Consider the following 6,201-nt stretch of genomic DNA (forward strand, 5'->3'; position numbering starts at 1 on the left):
CTCTAATAATCTTCACTGTCTTCACTTTCACTATTACTATCAATGTTATAATTCTGTGTGCTGTTGATGTTGTCTTCGCTTTCCTCCTCATTTTGTTGTGTTTGTTTTTTATAAAAATCAGGAATAAGGGCTCTTGTCTTCCTAATGAAGCATTCTAAGCTTTCCCAAATATCCTTGTTATTAAAGATTTTGTTATGTGCTGGCCTCCAACCCAATCCGTTTTGTATACATTCTCTAAAAAATGGTTGTCTTTGTTGTTCGTATCTCCTACAGTCGAACATATAGTGGTCAGCATCACCTATACTTGTTCCATCACATTGACACCTGTCGTCCTCTCTCTTCTTAAATCTGGTTAGATAAGCCTGGAAGCAGCCATGGTTGGTAAGTATTTGCGTTGTTTCGTAGTTTATTTTAAAATGTTTGTTACTAAGTCTGTCGCTAATTGTTGGGATGAATTTGTAACTTTGTCTTCCTGTTTTGGACTGATCCCATTCTCTTTGCCAATTTTTTAATTCCCATTGCTTTAGATGGTAGTTTAGCGTTGATTTTGATAGTCTTTTGTATGTTATTGGAAGATCCATTTGGGCTGCCCGTTTAGCAAGAAAATCGGCCTTTTCATTACCAGTTTTGCCTTGGTGGGCCGGTATCCAGTTGAATTGTAATTTATTTGCTCCTGCTATTATGTTTGCCTCTTTAATTGTTTCTGTTCCCAACAATGTAATCATTTTCTCTTTCCTGAGTGTTTGTAGTGCCGTTCTGCTATCCACAAAAAACTTAATACCACCTTTGTAAATTTTTTGATTCTTTCTAATGTGATTTAACGCTTTGTATATTGCCCAAATCTCAGCCTGTGTATTTGTACAATAGTTTGCAAGTTTGAGGCTCGCCTGGTAAGAAATTGTGTTATCTTTCCCTTTTATTATTACAATTCCTGCACCAGCTCCTTGTTGCTGTTTGGAACCGTCTGTGTATACTCTCCATTGAAATTCTTTGTGATTTTTTTCGTCAAAATCCAGGCTAACATTGTACCTACTGAATTCAGCAGGGTGTATTTGGCTCGTGATACTGTTGTCATTTCTGTCGATTTCGGTGGTTTTAATTATTTCTGGTATTTCCAATATGTTATTTGGGATTATTTTGTTAATTATTTTTTTATCTACTTCTTCTTTCTCGTCTCTCCATAAGTTTGTATTAGTTACAATCCACTTCCATGCTGTTGATTTAGCAGTAATATAAATTGGTGTTATGCCAGCAATAACCAGTAATGCGTCGGTCGGTGCAGTCCTATATGCTTTGGTGATCTTTATCAAAGCCTGCCTCTGAACCGATAGTAATTTTTTCCTAATATGTATATTATTAGTCGCTTCCTGCCATATTGGAGCTGCATATAAGATTGCTGGCTCAATTGCTGTTTTATATATCAATTTGCAGTTTTCCGGGTTCATTTCCCAGAATTTCCCCGCAATCCTATTTAGCTGATTGATTCTTTGTCTAATTTTCCCTGTAACTTCATTTATATGAGAATGCCAACTTAGGTTAGGATCTAAATATACCCCCAAGTATTTCAGGGTTTTCACTTGTTTAATCTTTTCGTTGTTAATTCGAAGCTTTAATGTTTTTTTTAGTTGGCCCCTCTTATTTTTCCGGGTGCATACAAGCGCTTGGCATTTATCATGGTTTATCGGTAACCAGTGATCATTGCTCCATTGACCGATTTCCTCCAATATTTCGTTCGCTTTATCTCTTAATTGATCACAATTTTTATTGTATATCATCACCATAAGGTCGTCAGCAAAGGCCTGTACTTTAACATTATTTCTGCCGTCGAATTTGTAAAGCAATTTGTCAAAAACAAGATTCCATAAGCCCGGTCCGCAGCGCGAACCTTGTGGGCATCCTTTTTTGATTTTTTTCTTTATGTTTATTGTATTTGAATAGAATTGAATGTATCTGTCCTTTAAATAGCTACGTAGTAGTTTATTTTCGTATGTGGAGTCTTGTAATTCATCTATTGTGTTAAAGATATCCTCCCATCTAAGGTTGTCAAAGGCCTTGCTGAAATCTATTGAAATTAGTAGGGCGTGACTCTTCTTTTCCCATGCTCCATGGACAAATTCCTTTACACTTAATAATGCATGTAACGTCGATCTGTTTGGTCTAAATCCATATTGATTTCTGTGCATCTTGTTTTTCAATTAGGTGAGTCAATGTGGTACACGCTGTCATTGCAAAAAGAAGTATTCCACAAATAAATGCAGTTGTAAAAGCAAGGGATTCTTGTGCAATTCAAAGTGCCATAACAGTTTATGTTGTTGTAATAAATAAGATTGTATAACATTAATCACATAATTTATGTGTAAGTTTATTATTGTATTATTTTTTTTAATGATTTAGAATGTACTGTTTGTTTTAGGTTCAACAGTTTATTTACATGTGCTGTTACTTAAGCTTTCACCTATTTTCACATATTAAAAAGTTGCATTTTGGTCTTAAAACGTAATAAAAATATTTTTATTCAACATTCACCATCAGTGCATGCTGAATGTCGACATTTGCCGGTGTAAATGAGAAATAATGATATTTAGCAAATATTTCGTACATACACGAAATGACTGTGTGAATGCTGACATTTACCAGATATTGGTCATTCGCAGTAACATATACATAATATAATATATATATATACATTATGTATGTATGTATGTATGTATATGGTATATTTCTGCAGATAAGGCGATAGTTGAATCATAAAAAAAGGCCCCCATAATCCGGGGTAGTCTTATAGGACAGATACAAAAAAAATAGATTGAAATTTATATAAATTAAAATCATTATAAAAAAAATGATAATTACAGTTTTTCCATTTTTTAAGGCAATGGCAAGGCAGTGCTGCCAGATGCAAGAAAATAAAATTTGTTCACTCGAAAAATTACAAATAGGACATAATTCTGTATACGCTATACAGTATTGTTATCCAGATGATGATTACTGATCTAAACTAAATTCATAGGCCATTGATAGTTTGGAGTCATTTTATAGCACATATATATGCTAAAACTATAAAGCTTTGATGAAAATTTATACCTTGTCTTATCTGCAGAAATATACAGTAATTATTGCAATATATATTTTAATATCCTGTCTAAAAAGGTGAAATTTTAAAAATAAACTGTAAATGTCTAATAAACTATGCTAGACTATTCCTTGTTTTTAATTCTCCAGATAGATTAGAATCAAAGATCTTTAATTAAATAATCATTCAAAAATATTATATAAGATTGTTTTAAACTAAATGATTTGTTTTCTTTATAGAAATGACAGTTTGTGTATTGTTCCTGACTTTCAATATCAGGTAATGTAATTCTTAATATTCCATTTATAAAAAAATATTTTCAATATCAAATAAATATATTTTTGTTTAAAATCTCTAAAAATTGCTTTCTATATATACTTCAGAGCAAAAATTATTATTGGACTTATAAAACAAAGATTAATGGACTTAAAAGGAATTGTTTCATATGACACTTAAGAATTAACATTTAATAATTTGAATAGTTTTGTCTAAGAATTAACAGTTGTATACAATGAGTTTATCTATCTTAATCTAAGCATTTATAATTAAATTGAGCATTGTTGAAAGAATCAGTTTTTTAAATTTTTTTGGATTTATGCTAGTCTTGTCTTCAGTTTAAATCAACAGTTTAGATAAATCAAAAAATTTCTATATTTCTGTGAGAAAGATGCTCTATGCATGTAAATTAATAATTTTTATTATTATTAAATTATTTCATAAGTATCTGAAAAAAGAATGCAAAATTGAAACATTAACTGTTTTGAAATCAAAAATGTTAAGAATCAGTAGCATGATAAATAAGATGTATAGATTGTAGTTTTGGTGACTGTTGGAATAAGGAAAACATTTTGTTAGAAAGTAGAACTGTACCATTGCTATAAATTTTATTGTCTAGAATCAATGATACAAAGCAGAGAAAGACAAAGTAATGAATAATATTGGAGCTGACTGGATAAAATGAAGACAAAGACTATATTGTACAGTATTTAAGTACTGATAAAATTTTACTGATCTAAAAACCATCTGTCTAATATTGTAAATCAGGAAAGTAAATCTTTATTGTCCAGTGTAGAATATGAAGGACAAAAGTGACTAAAGGTATTGCAAAGATGTAAATATGTATCTCTAACATTTAGCTCTTGATAAGTGTTAGAAACAGATGGCCTGATAAGATGTAGTTAAAGTAAATAATTCAATGTGTGTTTATTTGAAGACATTACTGAAAATAAAATGCAAAAAGATAGTCAGATAGAATGGATATATATTAGGTCTACTTGAAAGTTCTGTTTGTTTTTAGAATAAAACAAAATAATAAATTTTTCATGCCTCAAATAAACTTCATTGAATAATATAATTTCTATCATTATTTATGACTTCTTGCCAGCATGATGGCAATTTGTATATCCCATTTTTAAAAAATGCCTTGTCCCTAGAGGTGAAAAATTGAACCAGTGTTTGTCTGATAGCTTCTTCGTTTTTGAATTTTTTGCCCTGCAAAAAATTTTGTAAGGACAGAAACAAGTGATAATCGGAAGGTGCTAGGTCCGAGAAGTATGGTGGATGTGACAGAATTTCCCAGCCTAGCTACGCGAGTTTCTGACGAGTCCCCAAAACAGTATGTGGCCTGGCATTATCATGAAGCAGTATGATGTCCTTCCTATTGAACATTGCCGGCCAGTTTTCTTGGAGTGCTGTTTTTAAATTATCCAATTGCTGACAGTATCTCTCCAAATTTAGCTTTTTGTTCAGTTTTAACAGCTCAAAATGTATTAGTCCTCGAATGTCCCGCCATATACACAACATTCTCTTATTCAGGCTCAACTTTGGTTTAGAGATGGAGGGACAGGTTTTCCGAATTCACAATATGCCCTTTTCCTTACGATGTTTTCATAGGTAATCCACTTTTCATCCCCAGTTATCATCCAGTCTAAGAAGGGTTCGATTTTGTTCCGTGCAAGCAGAGATGTGCACATGATGACTCGATCATTCAGATTCTTCTCACTTAACTCATGTGGCACCCATCTCGAATATTTCCACACCAATCCTAGTTTCCAAATATGATTTGAAATGGTTTGTTGAGCTGAGTGAAGCTTTTCTGCAATCTCTGATGTTGTCAAAAAGGATTTTGCTTTAACATGATCTTGACAGTATCATCATCAATCAAAGATGGTCGCCCAGAGCGTGGCTTATCAGAAAGGTTGAAATCACCTATTTGAAATTTTTCAAATTATCTTCTGCATGTTCTGTCAAACTGTACCTTCACCAAACACTTTCAATAAATTTCTACATGCTTCTGCAGCATTTCTTCCTTGTTGGAATTAGTACAAAATACAGTGGCATAAATGAACTTTATCAGTAGCCATGTGTATACGATCGCATCTCACTTAATACTAACATGAATCATCTTCGTTTTAGTTCATTTCCTAGGTCAGTATGTATACATTCAGTGATAAAAAGAGAGACAAATATGCATCAAATGAATATATGCATGGTTGCTGAAACTTGTAACTGAAACAGACAGAACTTTCCGGTAGACCCAATACAATAATAGCGAGCAGGATTCAAGTGAAAAAGATAAAATTTAAAAGATTTAAAAGAATAATATTTAAAAAGACTAACAGTTAATTTAAAGTAATGAGAATAATGATAGAAATGACCTAAAACAAAAATGGAATTTGATTCTGATCAGAAACAGCCATTAAAGAAGAATGAATATTATGATAACGTTTATAGAAAAATTTACGATTCAGATTAAATTTTTAGTTTTTCATTTTTATCAACAACCAGAGAAACAATATTGGATTTTCTTAACTATTTTTGATTTTTTTAATAAAAACTTCTTAATGCTTTGTTGCTGTTATTTTGTACTTTTTTTTTTTTCTTCTATCTGCTTCCAGCTTTCAATATTAAAGATTCATTCTGGATTGCATTTTGAGGAAAAAATTGTAAAAAAATGAAAGTTTTGAGCACGTTGAAATCTCTACATAATATTAAGTAAGAATTGGCTTTCTAATCTTTAATACATTGGCTTTCTTAAGATATTCATCTCTATATTATAAGAATTAATCCTTTTCACAAACCAATTTGTTTCCTTAAGCAAATAAACACAAGCTTTAAAAATATTTAAA

This window comes from Centruroides sculpturatus, unplaced genomic scaffold (assembly GCF_000671375.1).
Source record: "Centruroides sculpturatus isolate CEXI.00-Female unplaced genomic scaffold, Cexi_2.0 scaffold361, whole genome shotgun sequence".
Taxonomy (NCBI): domain Eukaryota; kingdom Metazoa; phylum Arthropoda; class Arachnida; order Scorpiones; family Buthidae; genus Centruroides; species Centruroides sculpturatus.